The sequence below is a fragment of the Moschus berezovskii genome, chromosome X, assembly GCF_049115385.1.
Source record: "Moschus berezovskii isolate FMDL1 chromosome X, NW_MosBer_1.0, whole genome shotgun sequence".
In the NCBI taxonomy this organism is placed as follows: Eukaryota; Metazoa; Chordata; class Mammalia; order Artiodactyla; family Moschidae; genus Moschus; species Moschus berezovskii.
Window position 1 is genome coordinate 150,905,113 of NC_142488.1, and position 18,849 is coordinate 150,923,961.

Below are 18,849 nucleotides of genomic sequence, written 5' to 3' on the forward strand. Positions count from 1 at the left end.
GTCGGACACACTTCCTCAGCCTGCTCCTTTCAGGGAAGCAACGCTGGGAGCTAGGAAAGCCTTCTCAAGCTCGGAGAGTGCAAGAGAGATGCAGGCCGCGCACCCGGAAATCTCGGTGCTTGGAGCCAATCTCAGCGTCTCCCAGGGGCAAAGCGAACGCCTCTCTGCCAAATCCAGCTGTGCAGACGCAGGCCGCTAGGCTGCCTCTGCATTGGCGAAGGAAGCTCTCTCCTCCCGCTTCCTGCGAAATCTGCTTCTCAGCCTCAGCGAATCTCAGTGGGAACGGTCTTTCCTCTGGGGCCGTTGCTCCTGGGCCTGGGGCTGCCGCAAGGGCACCACCCTCCCAGGGAAAGGCCAAACACACCCCACATGTCTTTGCTCCTCTGGAGAGCTGCAGGCAACCTCAAACTCTCAGGAAGCTTCTCGGCTGAGACGCAGAAGCACTCTGGCTGGGATCTCGCATCCCCTGCCTGGAGGCCCATGGTGCCTGTTTCTCCCTGGGCGTTGCTTCACCAGAGCGGCCAGGCCACCTCTGCCCCATCAACCCTTCTGCTCTTCCCTTCCAGCTGACAGAGTTCTCCCTGCTCTACTCTAGCCCTAGGAAGTTTGGAGACAACCGGGCTCCTCCTCCTGTGCAAGGAGTCCCGGGGCCCAGTTGGAGTGGAAAGGCGAAACCACAGGCAAGCCCAGGAAAGTGCTGAGTCATGTCTGACACACTCCCTCAGCCTGCTCCTTCATGGCTAGCGAGGCTGTGAGCTAGGAAAGTCTTTGGAAGCTCAGAAAGTGGCAGCGAGATGCAGGCCCCAACCCAGCAATCCCGGTGCTTGGAGCAGGTCTCACAGCCTCCCAGTGCCAAAGCGAGCTCCTCTCTGCCAAATGTAGCTGTGCACACGCAGGCCGCTCTGCTGCCTCTGCATCCACGAAGGAAGCTCTCTAGGCCCGCTTCCTGCGAAATCTGCTTCAGCCTGAGGGAAAAGCCCTTGGAGAGGTCTTTGCTCAGGGGCAGTTGCTCCTGTGCCTGGGGAAGAGGGAAGGGCACCACACTCCCAAGGAAAGGCCAGACACACTCCACACGTCTTTGCTCCTCTGGAGGGCGGCATGGAGCCTCCAACTGGGAGGTCGCTTCTCAGCGGAGACGCAGGGGCATTCTGGCTGTGATCCCGCAGCCCCTGCCTGGAGGCCCACGGTGCCTGTTTCTCTCTGGGCGTTGCTTCCACAGTGCGGCCAAGCAACGTCTTCACCATGGGCACAACAGCGCTTCCCTTCCGTCTGACAGACGTCTCAGTGCTCTGCTCTAGACCTCTGAAGTGGGGAGACAACCGAGCCCAGCCTCCTTTCCAAGGAGTCCTGCGCCTTCGATTGCACTGAAAGGCAATAGCACGGGGAAGCCTAGGAAGGGGCTGAGTCACGTCGGACACACTTCCTCAGCCTGCTCCTTTCAGGGAAGCAACGCTGGGAGCTAGGAAAGCCTTCTCAAGCTCGGAGAGTGCAAGAGAGATGCAGGCCGCGCACCCGGAAATCTCGGTGCTTGGAGCCAATCTCAGCGTCTCCCAGGGGCAAAGCGAACGCCTCTCTGCCAAATCCAGCTGTGCAGACGCAGGCCGCTAGGCTGCCTCTGCATTGGCGAAGGAAGCTCTCTCCTCCCGCTTCCTGCGAAATCTGCTTCTCAGCCTCAGCGAATCTCAGTGGGAACGGTCTTTCCTCTGGGGCCGTTGCTCCTGGGCCTGGGGCTGCCGCAAGGGCACCACCCTCCCAGGGAAAGGCCAAACACACCCCACATGTCTTTGCTCCTCTGGAGAGCTGCAGGCAACCTCAAACTCTCAGGAAGCTTCTGGGCTGAGACGCAGAAGCACTCTGGCTGGGATCTCGCATCCCCTGCCTGGAGGCCCATGGTGCCTGTTTCTCCCTGGGCGTTGCTTCACCAGAGCGGCCAGGCAACCTCTGCCCCATCTACCCTTCTGCTCTTCCCTTCCAGCTGACAGAGTTCTCCCTGCTCTACTCTAGCCCTAGGAAGTTTGGAGACAACCGGGCTCCTCCTCCTCTGCAAGGAGTCCCGGGGCCCAGTTGGAGTGGAAAGGCGAAACCACAGGCAAGCCCAGGAAAGTGCTGAGTCATGTCTGACACACTCCCTCAGCCTGCTCCTTCATGGCTAGCGAGGCTGTGAGCTAGGAAAGTCTTTGGAAGCTCAGAAAGTGGCAGCGAGATGCAGGCCCCAACCCAGCAATCCCGGTGCTTGGAGCAGGTCTCACAGCCTCCCAGTGCCAAAGCGAGCTCCTCTCTGCCAAATGCAGCTGTGCACACGCAGGCCGCTCTGCTGCCTCTGCATCCACGAAGGAAGCTCTCTAGGCCCGCTTCCTGCGAAATCTGCTTCAGCCTGAGGGAAAAGCCCTTGGAGAGGTCTTTGCTCAGGGGCAGTTGCTCCTGTGCCTGGGGAAGAGGGAAGGGCACCACACTCCCAAGGAAAGGCCAGACACACTCCACACGTCTTTGCTCCTCTGGAGGGCGGCATGGAGCCTCCAACTGGGAGGTCGCTTCTCAGCGGAGACGCAGGGGCATTCTGGCTGTGATCCCGCAGCCCCTGCCTGGAGGCCCACGGTGCCTGTTTCTCTCTGGGCGTTGCTTCCACAGTGCGGCCAAGCAACGTCTTCACCATGGGCACAACAGCGCTTCCCTTCCGTCTGACAGACGTCTCAGTGCTCTGCTCTAGACCTCTGAAGTGGGGAGACAACCGAGCCCAGCCTCCTTTCCAAGGAGTCCTGCGCCTTCCATTGCACTGAAAGGCAATAGCACGGGGAAGCCTAGGAAGGGGCTGAGTCACGTCGGACACACTTCCTCAGCCTGCTCCTTTCAGGGAAGCAACGCTGGGAGCTAGGAAAGCCTTCTCAAGCTCGGAGAGTGCAAGAGAGATGCAGGCCGCGCACCCGGAAATCTCGGTGCTTGGAGCCAATCTCAGCGTCTCCCAGGGGCAAAGCGAACGCCTCTCTGCCAAATCCAGCTGTGCAGACGCAGGCCGCTAGGCTGCCTCTGCATTGGCGAAGGAAGCTCTCTCCTCCCGCTTCCTGCGAAATCTGCTTCTCAGCCTCAGCGAATCTCAGTGGGAACGGTCTTTCCTCTGGGGCCGTTGCTCCTGGGCCTGGGGCTGCCGCAAGGGCACCACCCTCCCAGGGAAAGGCCAAACACACCCCACATGTCTTTGCTCCTCTGGAGAGCTGCAGGCAACCTCAAACTCTCAGGAAGCTTCTGGGCTGAGACGCAGAAGCACTCTGGCTGGGATCTCGCATCCCCTGCCTGGAGGCCCATGGTGCCTGTTTCTCCCTGGGCGTTGCTTCACCAGAGCGGCCAGGCAACCTCTGCCCCATCTACCCTTCTGCTCTTCCCTTCCAGCTGACAGAGTTCTCCCTGCTCTACTCTAGCCCTAGGAAGTTTGGAGACAACCGGGCTCCTCCTCCTCTGCAAGGAGTCCCGGGGCCCAGTTGGAGTGGAAAGGCGAAACCACAGGCAAGCCCAGGAAAGTGCTGAGTCATGTCTGACACACTCCCTCAGCCTGCTCCTTCATGGCTAGCGAGGCTGTGAGCTAGGAAAGTCTTTGGAAGCTCAGAAAGTGGCAGCGAGATGCAGGCCCCAACCCAGCAATCCCGGTGCTTGGAGCAGGTCTCACAGCCTCCCAGTGCCAAAGCGAGCTCCTCTCTGCCAAATGCAGCTGTGCACACGCAGGCCGCTCTGCTGCCTCTGCATCCACGAAGGAAGCTCTCTAGGCCCGCTTCCTGCGAAATCTGCTTCAGCCTGAGGGAAAAGCCCTTGGAGAGGTCTTGGCTCAGGGGCAGTTGCTCCTGTGCCTGGGGAAGAGGGAAGGGCACCACACTCCCAAGGAAAGGCCAGACACACTCCACACGTCTTTGCTCCTCTGGAGGGCGGCATGGAGCCTCCAACTGGGAGGTCGCTTCTCAGCGGAGACGCAGGGGCATTCTGGCTGTGATCCCGCAGCCCCTGCCTGGAGGCCCACGGTGCCTGTTTCTCTCTGGGCGTTGCTTCCACAGTGCGGCCAAGCAACGTCTTCACCATGGGCACAACAGCGCTTCCCTTCCGTCTGACAGACGTCTCAGTGCTCTGCTCTAGACCTCTGAAGTGGGGAGACAACCGAGCCCAGCCTCCTTTCCAAGGAGTCCTGCGCCTTCGATTGCACTGAAAGGCAATAGCACGGGGAAGCCTAGGAAGGGGCTGAGTCACGTCGGACACACTTCCTCAGCCTGCTCCTTTCAGGGAAGCAACGCTGGGAGCTAGGAAAGCCTTCTCAAGCTCGGAGAGTGCAAGAGAGATGCAGGCCGCGCACCCGGAAATCTCGGTGCTTGGAGCCAATCTCAGCGTCTCCCAGGGGCAAAGCGAACGCCTCTCTGCCAAATCCAGCTGTGCAGACGCAGGCCGCTAGGCTGCCTCTGCATTGGCGAAGGAAGCTCTCTCCTCCCGCTTCCTGCGAAATCTGCTTCTCAGCCTCAGCGAATCTCAGTGGGAACGGTCTTTCCTCTGGGGCCGTTGCTCCTGGGCCTGGGGCTGCCGCAAGGGCACCACCCTCCCAGGGAAAGGCCAAACACACCCCACATGTCTTTGCTCCTCTGGAGAGCTGCAGGCAACCTCAAACTCTCAGGAAGCTTCTGGGCTGAGACGCAGAAGCACTCTGGCTGGGATCTCGCATCCCCTGCCTGGAGGCCCATGGTGCCTGTTTCTCCCTGGGCGTTGCTTCACCAGAGCGGCCAGGCAACCTCTGCCCCATCTACCCTTCTGCTCTTCCCTTCCAGCTGACAGAGTTCTCCCTGCTCTACTCTAGCCCTAGGAAGTTTGGAGACAACCGGGCTCCTCCTCCTCTGCAAGGAGTCCCGGGGCCCAGTTGGAGTGGAAAGGCGAAACCACAGGCAAGCCCAGGAAAGTGCTGAGTCATGTCTGACACACTCCCTCAGCCTGCTCCTTCATGGCTAGCGAGGCTGTGAGCTAGGAAAGTCTTTGGAAGCTCAGAAAGTGGCAGCGAGATGCAGGCCCCAACCCAGCAATCCCGGTGCTTGGAGCAGGTCTCACAGCCTCCCAGTGCCAAAGCGAGCTCCTCTCTGCCAAATGCAGCTGTGCACACGCAGGCCGCTCTGCTGCCTCTGCATCCACGAAGGAAGCTCTCTAGGCCCGCTTCCTGCGAAATCTGCTTCAGCCTGAGGGAAAAGCCCTTGGAGAGGTCTTGGCTCAGGGGCAGTTGCTCCTGTGCCTGGGGAAGAGGGAAGGGCACCACACTCCCAAGGAAAGGCCAGACACACTCCACACGTCTTTGCTCCTCTGGAGGGCGGCATGGAGCCTCCAACTGGGAGGTCGCTTCTCAGCGGAGACGCAGGGGCATTCTGGCTGTGATCCCGCAGCCCCTGCCTGGAGGCCCACGGTGCCTGTTTCTCTCTGGGCGTTGCTTCCACAGTGCGGCCAAGCAACGTCTTCACCATGGGCACAACAGCGCTTCCCTTCCGTCTGACAGACGTCTCAGTGCTCTGCTCTAGACCTCTGAAGTGGGGAGACAACCGAGCCCAGCCTCCTTTCCAAGGAGTCCTGCGCCTTCCATTGCACTGAAAGGCAATAGCACGGGGAAGCCTAGGAAGGGGCTGAGTCACGTCGGACACACTTCCTCAGCCTGCTCCTTTCAGGGAAGCAACGCTGGGAGCTAGGAAAGCCTTCTCAAGCTCGGAGAGTGCAAGAGAGATGCAGGCCGCGCACCCGGAAATCTCGGTGCTTGGAGCCAATCTCAGCGTCTCCCAGGGGCAAAGCGAACGCCTCTCTGCCAAATCCAGCTGTGCAGACGCAGGCCGCTAGGCTGCCTCTGCATTGGCGAAGGAAGCTCTCTCCTCCCGCTTCCTGCGAAATCTGCTTCTCAGCCTCAGCGAATCTCAGTGGGAACGGTCTTTCCTCTGGGGCCGTTGCTCCTGGGCCTGGGGCTGCCGCAAGGGCACCACCCTCCCAGGGAAAGGCCAAACACACCCCACATGTCTTTGCTCCTCTGGAGAGCTGCAGGCAACCTCAAACTCTCAGGAAGCTTCTCGGCTGAGACGCAGAAGCACTCTGGCTGGGATCTCGCATCCCCTGCCTGGAGGCCCATGGTGCCTGTTTCTCCCTGGGCGTTGCTTCACCAGAGCGGCCAGGCAACCTCTGCCCCATCTACCCTTCTGCTCTTCCCTTCCAGCTGACAGAGTTCTCCCTGCTCTACTCTAGCCCTAGGAAGTTTGGAGACAACCGGGCTCCTCCTCCTCTGCAAGGAGTCCCGGGGCCCAGTTGGAGTGGAAAGGCGAAACCACAGGCAAGCCCAGGAAAGTGCTGAGTCATGTCTGACACACTCCCTCAGCCTGCTCCTTCATGGCTAGCGAGGCTGTGAGCTAGGAAAGTCTTTGGAAGCTCAGAAAGTGGCAGCGAGATGCAGGCCCCAACCCAGCAATCCCGGTGCTTGGAGCAGGTCTCACAGCCTCCCAGTGCCAAAGCGAGCTCCTCTCTGCCAAATGCAGCTGTGCACACGCAGGCCGCTCTGCTGCCTCTGCATCCACGAAGGAAGCTCTCTAGGCCCGCTTCCTGCGAAATCTGCTTCAGCCTGAGGGAAAAGCCCTTGGAGAGGTCTTGGCTCAGGGGCAGTTGCTCCTGTGCCTGGGGAAGAGGGAAGGGCACCACACTCCCAAGGAAAGGCCAGACACACTCCACACGTCTTTGCTCCTCTGGAGGGCGGCATGGAGCCTCCAACTGGGAGGTCGCTTCTCAGCGGAGACGCAGGGGCATTCTGGCTGTGATCCCGCAGCCCCTGCCTGGAGGCCCACGGTGCCTGTTTCTCTCTGGGCGTTGCTTCCACAGTGCGGCCAAGCAACGTCTTCACCATGGGCACAACAGCGCTTCCCTTCCGTCTGACAGACGTCTCAGTGCTCTGCTCTAGACCTCTGAAGTGGGGAGACAACCGAGCCCAGCCTCCTTTCCAAGGAGTCCTGCGCCTTCCATTGCACTGAAAGGCAATAGCACGGGGAAGCCTAGGAAGGGGCTGAGTCACGTCGGACACACTTCCTCAGCCTGCTCCTTTCAGGGAAGCAACGCTGGGAGCTAGGAAAGCCTTCTCAAGCTCGGAGAGTGCAAGAGAGATGCAGGCCGTGCACCCGGAAATCTCGGTGCTTGGAGCCAATCTCAGCGTCTCCCAGGGGCAAAGCGAACGCCTCTCTGCCAAATCCAGCTGTGCAGACGCAGGCCGCTAGGCTGCCTCTGCATTGGCGAAGGAAGCTCTCTCCTCCTGCTTCCTGCGAAATCTGCTTCTCAGCCTCAGCGAATCTCAGTGGGAACGGTCTTTCCTCTGGGGCCGTTGCTCCTGGGCCTGGGGCTGCCGCAAGGGCACCACCCTCCCAGGGAAAGGCCAAACACACCCCACATGTCTTTGCTCCTCTGGAGAGCTGCAGGCAACCTCAAACTCTCAGGAAGCTTCTGGGCTGAGACGCAGAAGCACTCTGGCTGGGATCTCGCATCCCCTGCCTGGAGGCCCATGGTGCCTGTTTCTCCCTGGGCGTTGCTTCACCAGAGCGGCCAGGCAACCTCTGCCCCATCTACCCTTCTGCTCTTCCCTTCCAGCTGACAGAGTTCTCCCTGCTCTACTCTAGCCCTAGGAAGTTTGGAGACAACCGGGCTCCTCCTCCTCTGCAAGGAGTCCCGGGGCCCAGTTGGAGTGGAAAGGCGAAACCACAGGCAAGCCCAGGAAAGTGCTGAGTCATGTCTGACACACTCCCTCAGCCTGCTCCTTCATGGCTAGCGAGGCTGTGAGCTAGGAAAGTCTTTGGAAGCTCAGAAAGTGGCAGCGAGATGCAGGCCCCAACCCAGCAATCCCGGTGCTTGGAGCAGGTCTCACAGCCTCCCAGTGCCAAAGCGAGCTCCTCTCTGCCAAATGCAGCTGTGCACACGCAGGCCGCTCTGCTGCCTCTGCATCCACGAAGGAAGCTCTCTAGGCCCGCTTCCTGCGAAATCTGCTTCAGCCTGAGGGAAAAGCCCTTGGAGAGGTCTTTGCTCAGGGGCAGTTGCTCCTGTGCCTGGGGAAGAGGGAAGGGCACCACACTCCCAAGGAAAGGCCAGACACACTCCACACGTCTTTGCTCCTCTGGAGGGCGGCATGGAGCCTCCAACTGGGAGGTCGCTTCTCAGCGGAGACGCAGGGGCATTCTGGCTGTGATCCCGCAGCCCCTGCCTGGAGGCCCACGGTGCCTGTTTCTCTCTGGGCGTTGCTTCCACAGTGCGGCCAAGCAACGTCTTCACCATGGGCACAACAGCGCTTCCCTTCCGTCTGACAGACGTCTCAGTGCTCTGCTCTAGACCTCTGAAGTGGGGAGACAACCGAGCCCAGCCTCCTTTCCAAGGAGTCCTGCGCCTTCGATTGCACTGAAAGGCAATAGCACGGGGAAGCCTAGGAAGGGGCTGAGTCACGTCGGACACACTTCCTCAGCCTGCTCCTTTCAGGGAAGCAACGCTGGGAGCTAGGAAAGCCTTCTCAAGCTCGGAGAGTGCAAGAGAGATGCAGGCCGCGCACCCGGAAATCTCGGTGCTTGGAGCCAATCTCAGCGTCTCCCAGGGGCAAAGCGAACGCCTCTCTGCCAAATCCAGCTGTGCAGACGCAGGCCGCTAGGCTGCCTCTGCATTGGCGAAGGAAGCTCTCTCCTCCCGCTTCCTGCGAAATCTGCTTCTCAGCCTCAGCGAATCTCAGTGGGAACGGTCTTTCCTCTGGGGCCGTTGCTCCTGGGCCTGGGGCTGCCGCAAGGGCACCACCCTCCCAGGGAAAGGCCAAACACACCCCACATGTCTTTGCTCCTCTGGAGAGCTGCAGGCAACCTCAAACTCTCAGGAAGCTTCTCGGCTGAGACGCAGAAGCACTCTGGCTGGGATCTCGCATCCCCTGCCTGGAGGCCCATGGTGCCTGTTTCTCCCTGGGCGTTGCTTCACCAGAGCGGCCAGGCAACCTCTGCCCCATCTACCCTTCTGCTCTTCCCTTCCAGCTGACAGAGTTCTCCCTGCTCTACTCTAGCCCTAGGAAGTTTGGAGACAACCGGGCTCCTCCTCCTCTGCAAGGAGTCCCGGGGCCCAGTTGGAGTGGAAAGGCGAAACCACAGGCAAGCCCAGGAAAGTGCTGAGTCATGTCTGACACACTCCCTCAGCCTGCTCCTTCATGGCTAGCGAGGCTGTGAGCTAGGAAAGTCTTTGGAAGCTCAGAAAGTGGCAGCGAGATGCAGGCCCCAACCCAGCAATCCCGGTGCTTGGAGCAGGTCTCACAGCCTCCCAGTGCCAAAGCGAGCTCCTCTCTGCCAAATGCAGCTGTGCACACGCAGGCCGCTCTGCTGCCTCTGCATCCACGAAGGAAGCTCTCTAGGCCCGCTTCCTGCGAAATCTGCTTCAGCCTGAGGGAAAAGCCCTTGGAGAGGTCTTTGCTCAGGGGCAGTTGCTCCTGTGCCTGGGGAAGAGGGAAGGGCACCACACTCCCAAGGAAAGGCCAGACACACTCCACACGTCTTTGCTCCTCTGGAGGGCGGCATGGAGCCTCCAACTGGGAGGTCGCTTCTCAGCGGAGACGCAGGGGCATTCTGGCTGTGATCCCGCAGCCCCTGCCTGGAGGCCCACGGTGCCTGTTTCTCTCTGGGCGTTGCTTCCACAGTGCGGCCAAGCAACGTCTTCACCATGGGCACAACAGCGCTTCCCTTCCGTCTGACAGACGTCTCAGTGCTCTGCTCTAGACCTCTGAAGTGGGGAGACAACCGAGCCCAGCCTCCTTTCCAAGGAGTCCTGCGCCTTCGATTGCACTGAAAGGCAATAGCACGGGGAAGCCTAGGAAGGGGCTGAGTCACGTCGGACACACTTCCTCAGCCTGCTCCTTTCAGGGAAGCAACGCTGGGAGCTAGGAAAGCCTTCTCAAGCTCGGAGAGTGCAAGAGAGATGCAGGCCGCGCACCCGGAAATCTCGGTGCTTGGAGCCAATCTCAGCGTCTCCCAGGGGCAAAGCGAACGCCTCTCTGCCAAATCCAGCTGTGCAGACGCAGGCCGCTAGGCTGCCTCTGCATTGGCGAAGGAAGCTCTCTCCTCCCGCTTCCTGCGAAATCTGCTTCTCAGCCTCAGCGAATCTCAGTGGGAACGGTCTTTCCTCTGGGGCCGTTGCTCCTGGGCCTGGGGCTGCCGCAAGGGCACCACCCTCCCAGGGAAAGGCCAAACACACCCCACATGTCTTTGCTCCTCTGGAGAGCTGCAGGCAACCTCAAACTCTCAGGAAGCTTCTCGGCTGAGACGCAGAAGCACTCTGGCTGGGATCTCGCATCCCCTGCCTGGAGGCCCATGGTGCCTGTTTCTCCCTGGGCGTTGCTTCACCAGAGCGGCCAGGCAACCTCTGCCCCATCTACCCTTCTGCTCTTCCCTTCCAGCTGACAGAGTTCTCCCTGCTCTACTCTAGCCCTAGGAAGTTTGGAGACAACCGGGCTCCTCCTCCTCTGCAAGGAGTCCCGGGGCCCAGTTGGAGTGGAAAGGCGAAACCACAGGCAAGCCCAGGAAAGTGCTGAGTCATGTCTGACACACTCCCTCAGCCTGCTCCTTCATGGCTAGCGAGGCTGTGAGCTAGGAAAGTCTTTGGAAGCTCAGAAAGTGGCAGCGAGATGCAGGCCCCAACCCAGCAATCCCGGTGCTTGGAGCAGGTCTCACAGCCTCCCAGTGCCAAAGCGAGCTCCTCTCTGCCAAATGCAGCTGTGCACACGCAGGCCGCTCTGCTGCCTCTGCATCCACGAAGGAAGCTCTCTAGGCCCGCTTCCTGCGAAATCTGCTTCAGCCTGAGGGAAAAGCCCTTGGAGAGGTCTTGGCTCAGGGGCAGTTGCTCCTGTGCCTGGGGAAGAGGGAAGGGCACCACACTCCCAAGGAAAGGCCAGACACACTCCACACGTCTTTGCTCCTCTGGAGGGCGGCATGGAGCCTCCAACTGGGAGGTCGCTTCTCAGCGGAGACGCAGGGGCATTCTGGCTGTGATCCCGCAGCCCTGCCTGGAGGCCCACGGTGCCTGTTTCTCTCTGGGCGTTGCTTCCACAGTGCGGCCAAGCAACGTCTTCACCATGGGCACAACAGCGCTTCCCTTCCGTCTGACAGACGTCTCAGTGCTCTGCTCTAGACCTCTGAAGTGGGGAGACAACCGAGCCCAGCCTCCTTTCCAAGGAGTCCTGCGCCTTCCATTGCACTGAAAGGCAATAGCACGGGGAAGCCTAGGAAGGGGCTGAGTCACGTCGGACACACTTCCTCAGCCTGCTCCTTTCAGGGAAGCAACGCTGGGAGCTAGGAAAGCCTTCTCAAGCTCGGAGAGTGCAAGAGAGATGCAGGCCGCGCACCCGGAAATCTCGGTGCTTGGAGCCAATCTCAGCGTCTCCCAGGGGCAAAGCGAACGCCTCTCTGCCAAATCCAGCTGTGCAGACGCAGGCCGCTAGGCTGCCTCTGCATTGGCGAAGGAAGCTCTCTCCTCCCGCTTCCTGCGAAATCTGCTTCTCAGCCTCAGCGAATCTCAGTGGGAACGGTCTTTCCTCTGGGGCCGTTGCTCCTGGGCCTGGGGCTGCCGCAAGGGCACCACCCTCCCAGGGAAAGGCCAAACACACCCCACATGTCTTTGCTCCTCTGGAGAGCTGCAGGCAACCTCAAACTCTCAGGAAGCTTCTCGGCTGAGACGCAGAAGCACTCTGGCTGGGATCTCGCATCCCCTGCCTGGAGGCCCATGGTGCCTGTTTCTCCCTGGGCGTTGCTTCACCAGAGCGGCCAGGCAACCTCTGCCCCATCTACCCTTCTGCTCTTCCCTTCCAGCTGACAGAGTTCTCCCTGCTCTACTCTAGCCCTAGGAAGTTTGGAGACAACCGGGCTCCTCCTCCTCTGCAAGGAGTCCCGGGGCCCAGTTGGAGTGGAAAGGCGAAACCACAGGCAAGCCCAGGAAAGTGCTGAGTCATGTCTGACACACTCCCTCAGCCTGCTCCTTCATGGCTAGCGAGGCTGTGAGCTCGGAAAGTCTTTGGAAGCTCAGAAAGTGGCAGCGAGATGCAGGCCCCAACCCAGCAATCCCGGTGCTTGGAGCAGGTCTCACAGCCTCCCAGTGCCAAAGCGAGCTCCTCTCTGCCAAATGCAGCTGTGCACACGCAGGCCGCTCTGCTGCCTCTGCATCCACGAAGGAAGCTCTCTAGGCCCGCTTCCTGCGAAATCTGCTTCAGCCTGAGGGAAAAGCCCTTGGAGAGGTCTTTGCTCAGGGGCAGTTGCTCCTGTGCCTGGGGAAGAGGGAAGGGCACCACACTCCCAAGGAAAGGCCAGACACACTCCACACGTCTTTGCTCCTCTGGAGGGCGGCATGGAGCCTCCAACTGGGAGGTCGCTTCTCAGCGGAGACGCAGGGGCATTCTGGCTGTGATCCCGCAGCCCCTGCCTGGAGGCCCACGGTGCCTGTTTCTCTCTGGGCGTTGCTTCCACAGTGCGGCCAAGCAACGTCTTCACCATGGGCACAACAGCGCTTCCCTTCCGTCTGACAGACGTCTCAGTGCTCTGCTCTAGACCTCTGAAGTGGGGAGACAACCGAGCCCAGCCTCCTTTCCAAGGAGTCCTGCGCCTTCGATTGCACTGAAAGGCAATAGCACGGGGAAGCCTAGGAAGGGGCTGAGTCACGTCGGACACACTTCCTCAGCCTGCTCCTTTCAGGGAAGCAACGCTGGGAGCTAGGAAAGCCTTCTCAAGCTCGGAGAGTGCAAGAGAGATGCAGGCCGCGCACCCGGAAATCTCGGTGCTTGGAGCCAATCTCAGCGTCTCCCAGGGGCAAAGCGAACGCCTCTCTGCCAAATCCAGCTGTGCAGACGCAGGCCGCTAGGCTGCCTCTGCATTGGCGAAGGAAGCTCTCTCCTCCCGCTTCCTGCGAAATCTGCTTCTCAGCCTCAGCGAATCTCAGTGGGAACGGTCTTTCCTCTGGGGCCGTTGCTCCTGGGCCTGGGGCTGCCGCAAGGGCACCACCCTCCCAGGGAAAGGCCAAACACACCCCACATGTCTTTGCTCCTCTGGAGAGCTGCAGGCAACCTCAAACTCTCAGGAAGCTTCTGGGCTGAGACGCAGAAGCACTCTGGCTGGGATCTCGCATCCCCTGCCTGGAGGCCCATGGTGCCTGTTTCTCCCTGGGCGTTGCTTCACCAGAGCGGCCAGGCAACCTCTGCCCCATCTACCCTTCTGCTCTTCCCTTCCAGCTGACAGAGTTCTCCCTGCTCTACTCTAGCCCTAGGAAGTTTGGAGACAACCGGGCTCCTCCTCCTCTGCAAGGAGTCCCGGGGCCCAGTTGGAGTGGAAAGGCGAAACCACAGGCAAGCCCAGGAAAGTGCTGAGTCATGTCTGACACACTCCCTCAGCCTGCTCCTTCATGGCTAGCGAGGCTGTGAGCTAGGAAAGTCTTTGGAAGCTCAGAAAGTGGCAGCGAGATGCAGGCCCCAACCCAGCAATCCCGGTGCTTGGAGCAGGTCTCACAGCCTCCCAGTGCCAAAGCGAGCTCCTCTCTGCCAAATGCAGCTGTGCACACGCAGGCCGCTCTGCTGCCTCTGCATCCACGAAGGAAGCTCTCTAGGCCCGCTTCCTGCGAAATCTGCTTCAGCCTGAGGGAAAAGCCCTTGGAGAGGTCTTGGCTCAGGGGCAGTTGCTCCTGTGCCTGGGGAAGAGGGAAGGGCACCACACTCCCAAGGAAAGGCCAGACACACTCCACACGTCTTTGCTCCTCTGGAGGGCGGCATGGAGCCTCCAACTGGGAGGTCGCTTCTCAGCGGAGACGCAGGGGCATTCTGGCTGTGATCCCGCAGCCCCTGCCTGGAGGCCCACGGTGCCTGTTTCTCTCTGGGCGTTGCTTCCACAGTGCGGCCAAGCAACGTCTTCACCATGGGCACAACAGCGCTTCCCTTCCGTCTGACAGACGTCTCAGTGCTCTGCTCTAGACCTCTGAAGTGGGGAGACAACCGAGCCCAGCCTCCTTTCCAAGGAGTCCTGCGCCTTCCATTGCACTGAAAGGCAATAGCACGGGGAAGCCTAGGAAGGGGCTGAGTCACGTCGGACACACTTCCTCAGCCTGCTCCTTTCAGGGAAGCAACGCTGGGAGCTAGGAAAGCCTTCTCAAGCTCGGAGAGTGCAAGAGAGATGCAGGCCGCGCACCCGGAAATCTCGGTGCTTGGAGCCAATCTCAGCGTCTCCCAGGGGCAAAGCGAACGCCTCTCTGCCAAATCCAGCTGTGCAGACGCAGGCCGCTAGGCTGCCTCTGCATTGGCGAAGGAAGCTCTCTCCTCCCGCTTCCTGCGAAATCTGCTTCTCAGCCTCAGCGAATCTCAGTGGGAACGGTCTTTCCTCTGGGGCCGTTGCTCCTGGGCCTGGGGCTGCCGCAAGGGCACCACCCTCCCAGGGAAAGGCCAAACACACCCCACATGTCTTTGCTCCTCTGGAGAGCTGCAGGCAACCTCAAACTCTCAGGAAGCTTCTCGGCTGAGACGCAGAAGCACTCTGGCTGGGATCTCGCATCCCCTGCCTGGAGGCCCATGGTGCCTGTTTCTCCCTGGGCGTTGCTTCACCAGAGCGGCCAGGCAACCTCTGCCCCATCTACCCTTCTGCTCTTCCCTTCCAGCTGACAGAGTTCTCCCTGCTCTACTCTAGCCCTAGGAAGTTTGGAGACAACCGGGCTCCTCCTCCTCTGCAAGGAGTCCCGGGGCCCAGTTGGAGTGGAAAGGCGAAACCACAGGCAAGCCCAGGAAAGTGCTGAGTCATGTCTGACACACTCCCTCAGCCTGCTCCTTCATGGCTAGCGAGGCTGTGAGCTAGGAAAGTCTTTGGAAGCTCAGAAAGTGGCAGCGAGATGCAGGCCCCAACCCAGCAATCCCGGTGCTTGGAGCAGGTCTCACAGCCTCCCAGTGCCAAAGCGAGCTCCTCTCTGCCAAATGCAGCTGTGCACACGCAGGCCGCTCTGCTGCCTCTGCATCCACGAAGGAAGCTCTCTAGGCCCGCTTCCTGCGAAATCTGCTTCAGCCTGAGGGAAAAGCCCTTGGAGAGGTCTTGGCTCAGGGGCAGTTGCTCCTGTGCCTGGGGAAGAGGGAAGGGCACCACACTCCCAAGGAAAGGCCAGACACACTCCACACGTCTTTGCTCCTCTGGAGGGCGGCATGGAGCCTCCAACTGGGAGGTCGCTTCTCAGCGGAGACGCAGGGGCATTCTGGCTGTGATCCCGCAGCCCCTGCCTGGAGGCCCACGGTGCCTGTTTCTCTCTGGGCGTTGCTTCCACAGTGCGGCCAAGCAACGTCTTCACCATGGGCACAACAGCGCTTCCCTTCCCGTCTGACAGACGTCTCAGTGCTCTGCTCTAGACCTCTGAAGTGGGGAGACAACCGAGCCCAGCCTCCTTTCCAAGGAGTCCTGCGCCTTCGATTGCACTGAAAGGCAATAGCACGGGGAAGCCTAGGAAGGGGCTGAGTCACGTCGGACACACTTCCTCAGCCTGCTCCTTTCAGGGAAGCAACGCTGGGAGCTAGGAAAGCCTTCTCAAGCTCGGAGAGTGCAAGAGAGATGCAGGCCGCGCACCCGGAAATCTCGGTGCTTGGAGCCAATCTCAGCGTCTCCCAGGGGCAAAGCGAACGCCTCTCTGCCAAATCCAGCTGTGCAGACGCAGGCCGCTAGGCTGCCTCTGCATTGGCGAAGGAAGCTCTCTCCTCCCGCTTCCTGCGAAATCTGCTTCTCAGCCTCAGCGAATCTCAGTGGGAACGGTCTTTCCTCTGGGGCCGTTGCTCCTGGGCCTGGGGCTGCCGCAAGGGCACCACCCTCCCAGGGAAAGGCCAAACACACCCCACATGTCTTTGCTCCTCTGGAGAGCTGCAGGCAACCTCAAACTCTCAGGAAGCTTCTGGGCTGAGACGCAGAAGCACTCTGGCTGGGATCTCGCATCCCCTGCCTGGAGGCCCATGGTGCCTGTTTCTCCCTGGGCGTTGCTTCACCAGAGCGGCCAGGCAACCTCTGCCCCATCTACCCTTCTGCTCTTCCCTTCCAGCTGACAGAGTTCTCCCTGCTCTACTCTAGCCCTAGGAAGTTTGGAGACAACCGGGCTCCTCCTCCTCTGCAAGGAGTCCCGGGGCCCAGTTGGAGTGGAAAGGCGAAACCACAGGCAAGCCCAGGAAAGTGCTGAGTCATGTCTGACACACTCCCTCAGCCTGCTCCTTCATGGCTAGCGAGGCTGTGAGCTAGGAAAGTCTTTGGAAGCTCAGAAAGTGGCAGCGAGATGCAGGCCCCAACCCAGCAATCCCGGTGCTTGGAGCAGGTCTCACAGCCTCCCAGTGCCAAAGCGAGCTCCTCTCTGCCAAATGCAGCTGTGCACACGCAGGCCGCTCTGCTGCCTCTGCATCACGAAGGAAGCTCTCTAGGCCCGCTTCCTGCGAAATCTGCTTCAGCCTGAGGGAAAAGCCCTTGGAGAGGTCTTGGCTCAGGGGCAGTTGCTCCTGTGCCTGGGGAAGAGGGAAGGGCACCACACTCCCAAGGAAAGGCCAGACACACTCCACACGTCTTTGCTCCTCTGGAGGGCGGCATGGAGCCTCCAACTGGGAGGTCGCTTCTCAGCGGAGACGCAGGGGCATTCTGGCTGTGATCCCGCAGCCCCTGCCTGGAGGCCCACGGTGCCTGTTTCTCTCTGGGCGTTGCTTCCACAGTGCGGCCAAGCAACGTCTTCACCATGGGCACAACAGCGCTTCCCTTCCGTCTGACAGACGTCTCAGTGCTCTGCTCTAGACCTCTGAAGTGGGGAGACAACCGAGCCCAGCCTCCTTTCCAAGGAGTCCTGCGCCTTCCATTGCACTGAAAGGCAATAGCACGGGGAAGCCTAGGAAGGGGCTGAGTCACGTCGGACACACTTCCTCAGCCTGCTCCTTTCAGGGAAGCAACGCTGGGAGCTAGGAAAGCCTTCTCAAGCTCGGAGAGTGCAAGAGAGATGCAGGCCGCGCACCCGGAAATCTCGGTGCTTGGAGCCAATCTCAGCGTCTCCCAGGGGCAAAGCGAACGCCTCTCTGCCAAATCCAGCTGTGCAGACGCAGGCCGCTAGGCTGCCTCTGCATTGGCGAAGGAAGCTCTCTCCTCCCGCTTCCTGCGAAATCTGCTTCTCAGCCTCAGCGAATCTCAGTGGGAACGGTCTTTCCTCTGGGGCCGTTGCTCCTGGGCCTGGGGCTGCCGCAAGGGCACCACCCTCCCAGGGAAAGGCCAAACACACCCCACATGTCTTTGCTCCTCTGGAGAGCTGCAGGCAACCTCAAACTCTCAGGAAGCTTCTCGGCTGAGACGCAGAAGCACTCTGGCTGGGATCTCGCATCCCCTGCCTGGAGGCCCATGGTGCCTGTTTCTCCCTGGGCGTTGCTTCACCAGAGCGGCCAGGCAACCTCTGCCCCATCTACCCTTCTGCTCTTCCCTTCCAGCTGACAGAGTTCTCCCTGCTCTACTCTAGCCCTAGGAAGTTTGGAGACAACCGGGCTCCTCCTCCTCTGCAAGGAGTCCCGGGGCCCAGTTGGAGTGGAAAGGCGAAACCACAGGCAAGCCCAGGAAAGTGCTGAGTCATGTCTGACACACTCCCTCAGCCTGCTCCTTCATGGCTAGCGAGGCTGTGAGCTAGGAAAGTCTTTGGAAGCTCAGAAAGTGGCAGCGAGATGCAGGCCCCAACCCAGCAATCCCGGTGCTTGGAGCAGGTCTCACAGCCTCCCAGTGCCAAAGCGAGCTCCTCTCTGCCAAATGCAGCTGTGCACACGCAGGCCGCTCTGCTGCCTCTGCATCCACGAAGGAAGCTCTCTAGGCCCGCTTCCTGCGAAATCTGCTTCAGCCTGAGGGAAAAGCCCTTGGAGAGGTCTTTGCTCAGGGGCAGTTGCTCCTGTGCCTGGGGAAGAGGGAAGGGCACCACACTCCCAAGGAAAGGCCAGACACACTCCACACGTCTTTGCTCCTCTGGAGGGCGGCATGGAGCCTCCAACTGGGAGGTCGCTTCTCAGCGGAGACGCAGGGGCATTCTGGCTGTGATCCCGCAGCCCCTGCCTGGAGGCCCACGGTGCCTGTTTCTCTCTGGGCGTTGCTTCCACAGTGCGGCCAAGCAACGTCTTCACCATGGGCACAACAGCGCTTCCCTTCCGTCTGACAGACGTCTCAGTGCTCTGCTCTAGACCTCTGAAGTGGGGAGACAACCGAGCCCAGCCTCCTTTCCAAGGAGTCCTGCGCCTTCGATTGCACTGAAAGGCAATAGCACGGGGAAGCCTAGGAAGGGGCTGAGTCACGTCGGACACACTTCCTCAGCCTGCTCCTTTCAGGGAAGCAACGCTGGGAGCTAGGAAAGCCTTCTCAAGCTCGGAGAGTGCAAGAGAGATGCAGGCCGCGCACCCGGAAATCTCGGTGCTTGGAGCCAATCTCAGCGTCTCCCAGGGGCAAAGCGAACGCCTCTCTGCCAAATCCAGCTGTGCAGACGCAGGCCGCTAGGCTGCCTCTGCATTGGCGAAGGAAGCTCTCTCCTCCCGCTTCCTGCGAAATCTGCTTCTCAGCCTCAGCGAATCTCAGTGGGAACGGTCTTTCCTCTGGGGCCGTTGCTCCTGGGCCTGGGGCTGCCGCAAGGGCACCACCCTCCCAGGGAAAGGCCAAACACACCCCACATGTCTTTGCTCCTCTGGGAGAGCTGCAGGCAACCTCAAACTCTCAGGAAGCTTCTGGGCTGAGACGCAGAAGCACTCTGGCTGGGATCTCGCATCCCCTGCCTGGAGGCCCATGGTGCCTGTTTCTCCCTGGGCGTTGCTTCACCAGAGCGGCCAGGCAACCT